This window comes from Carlito syrichta, unplaced genomic scaffold (genome assembly GCF_000164805.1).
Source record: "Carlito syrichta isolate Samal-C Ts95f unplaced genomic scaffold, Tarsius_syrichta-2.0.1 Scaffold301638, whole genome shotgun sequence".
Classification (NCBI taxonomy): Eukaryota; Metazoa; Chordata; class Mammalia; order Primates; family Tarsiidae; genus Carlito; species Carlito syrichta.
The window spans coordinates 54,558-57,949 of record NW_007245734.1 but is presented as its reverse complement, the minus strand read 5'-3'; the positions used below and the strand labels follow the sequence as shown (position 1 = coordinate 57,949).

The window sequence follows — 3,392 nt, the reverse complement described above, 5'->3', positions numbered from 1 at the left end:
AGATTAAGAAACTCACTAAAATGCTGTGAGGCCGGGCTGGGTGGTTCAGCCTGTAATCCTAGCACTTTGGGAGGCAAAGTCGAGTGAATTGTCTGAGCCCACAGATTCAAGACCAGTCTGGAGAATTTGGTGAGAACTCATCTCAACAATAAATCAAAAAATTAGCCGGGTGTGGTAGTGTGCACATGTAGTTCTGGCTACTTGGAAGGCTAAGGTGGAAGGATCTCCGGAGCCCAGCAGGTCGACGCTGGGGTAGCCATGAGCATGCCACTGCACTCCAGCCTGGGTGATATTATTAAATAATAACAAAATAAATGTTGTGACTACATATTTTGCTACAGCTTTTAATTTTTTAATAGTTCTATGGTTCCGGGTAAAGTGAAAAGAAAATGTGTAAGACTTTGGGAAAACTATGGCAAGACAACAAAAAGAAAATTTGAATTTGCAAAGATTAAAAAAGTGGAAGAAGAAAACAAAATTACCACACAACAACAAAGGCCTTGGGAAGTATCTCAAGAATAACAACCATTACTTAAACATAGCAAAGAATAGACAAGAGTTGACCGAGCAGAGTAAGAAAAATGGAAATAAAATAAAAGATTACAGAGACATTTCTATACATACAAGAAAAGGACATCCAGCATACACACCCTCAGTGAAGAAAAGCAAAGTGATAGAAAAAAGAAACTTAAGATGAGAAAAAATTTTCAGAAATAAAAGTCTTTAGTCTATAAATTAAAAGGACAAAGACTATATTTTCAGGGATCATTTCTACAGTTCATTACTGGAGAAGTTTCTCTGAAGGAGCAGAGCACCAGAAACCACGAGGAGGAGATATCTTCTCTCTTGAGCATGAAGTCACTTTCAAGGCTGCTTCCCTGCAGCTGTCTTTTGCCACTGGTGAGGGGGTCTTTCCATCTGAGAGAGTACGAGGGAAAAAATACGGTCTCAGGTGTTCCCATTTTATTTTAAAGAAATAAATAACACATTATGCCCAAGAAATATCAAACTGTAACAATCAAAAAAGAGACATAATCTAGTAAAATAAATGCATTTTAAAGATAAAAAAGAATCCTTTGGACAACCACGCAAAGATGATAAGTCATCAAAAAAGAGGTAAAAAATCAAGCAGGCCTGAGACTCTTTTCCAAAACAATTCTTAGTACCAGGAGACTATAAAGCAGCGCCTGCAAAGTCTGAAGAAAGCAAGTGTGACATAAGGCATAGCCGGACAATCTGGTCCAATATAAAGGCAAGAGGAAACTAATGTTTAAAATAAAAAAATAAAATATAGCTTCCAAGAGTTTTCTTTAAGAAATTACCAATGACTGAACAGAAACATGTGGTGCAAGAATTAGTGCCGAGGATTGAATCTATTTTTTAGTAAAATTGAGACTACAATACTGTGCAGATAATAGTTACAGAAAACAATATAAATGCTGAAATAAAGTTGACATGGGAAAGGAAGATGGGAGGCAGTGAATATAAACTGATTTCTTCATCTTTTATCTTCAAGGATCAGAAGATATCAGTCAGGCATAATAAATCAAATAATAGTGGTATAAACATATGTAGTGGCAAGGTACCGTGGCTCACACTGGCAATCCCAGCAGTTGAGAGGCTGAGGCAGAAAAATTGCTGGAGCCCAAGAGTCTAAGACCAACCTAAGCAACATAATGAGACCCTATCTTTACTAAAAAAATAAATAAATAAATCAAAAAATTAGCCAGGTGTGGTGATGTGGCCTGTAGTCCCAGCTACTCAGGATTCTGAGGCGGAAGTATCATTTGAGCCCAGGAAGTCAATGTTGCCATGAGCATTGATTGTACCACTGCACTCCAGCCTGGGTAACAGTGAAACCCCAACTCGAAATAAAATATAAAATAAAAGTGTCATGACATAAAATAACATTAATAAAATCGTATATTCTGAAAAAAAAATTGAATGGCGAGATGAAAATTGAGAAATTAATATTGTACTTATCTTGGAGTTAGATTGCAGCATGGACAGCAGGTTCAGCTGGTCCTATGAGAGGCAGTGAAGCACCCCTCTACGGAGTCTACGGTCCAATGTGAAGTTGAGAGGATGTCATTCAAGTCTCTAAGAAGTTCCTGCAGGCCATGGCCATTAGCTACTCTAGCTCAAAGTTGACCCTTCTTACACGTGGGCGATACTTTTGAGTTCATGAAACAGAACCAGGATGCCTTCAATGTCATCATAACTGACTCCTCAGACTCCATAGGCCCTGCCAAAAACGTCTTCAAGGAACCCTATCACCAGCTCATAAAGATGGCCTTCAAGGAGGATGACATGCCCTGCTGCCAGGGCAAGTGCCAGTGGCTGCAGCGGACCTCTTCAAGGAAATATATCAGTTCTGCAACTCTCTTCCCTGTGGTGAGCCACACCTACTGCACCATCCCCCTACCCCAGCAGCCAGATTGGCCTCATGCAATGCAGCAAAAACCCAAACACCAACATCCAGAGATGATGCAACAACTAATAATGAGGCAGGTGGAGCAGATACAGCTAAAGTACTACAATTCAGATGGGTACCGCGCAGACTTTGTGCCACCTGAGTTTGCCACAAGGCTCTGAATGATGTGAACTGATCCCAGGTGCAACATCATCCAGGTCCTTGCACCAGGGAGCCTCCAAAGTGCCTGAGCTCCCCCCAGACATGGGTCATCATTCCTGCCAGCTCTCACCTACCTATGAACAGTTACAGGCCCCAGAATGGCGCCCGGCCTGCCCATACTATATGACATTCAGCCTCCAAGTCTATATCAGCTGTGTACAGAGACATCTCTACTTTCTCTTGCCCCCTCACTCGCCACATAGATATTTATAACAAAACAAACCCCCCAAATTGTATTAATTCCATCATTTCTTTTCGAAAGAAATCAATAATTATAGCTCATAAAAATATAAAAGGAATTACAAAGGCGAACGTGTAACTTCTGGAAACATATATACACAAAAATATACAAATCAATATCATGAAAGAGAATATAGACACAGAGAACTAAGAATAAATATCTCATATCAATAAAAACACTATTCGTTTCATGCATATAGTTTGCTATGAGAGTATGCTAAGAGAGCAAAGAAAAAATTAATTTTTGGCAACATTCAAAAGCTATACTGTCATAGTCTTGGCCTTCCCAATAAAGCAACTTGATACAGATAGTTAACTCTGGAAAGTGATTCCAAGGATCGGGAGTGGAGGCCTGAGAGGAGTGAGATGGAAAGACAATTCGAAGGTGTCTTATGGAGCTCATTACCATTGTGGGCAACTGGGCGTGATTCCACTAGGGACCTAAATGCATCCATGTGAATATACTTCAGAAGTGCCTATCTGAGAGAAGGAAAGGAGAATATCTATCCATTGTTCT

The 3,392-nt window shown here is 40.0% G+C and overlaps 1 pseudogene; it reads left to right on the top strand.

The window, feature by feature from the left end:
• The first annotated feature begins 2,038 nt into the window (after positions 1-2,038).
• Positions 2,039-2,609, top strand: LOC103257310 (annotated as a pseudogene).
• The last annotated feature ends 783 nt before the right edge of the window (positions 2,610-3,392 follow it).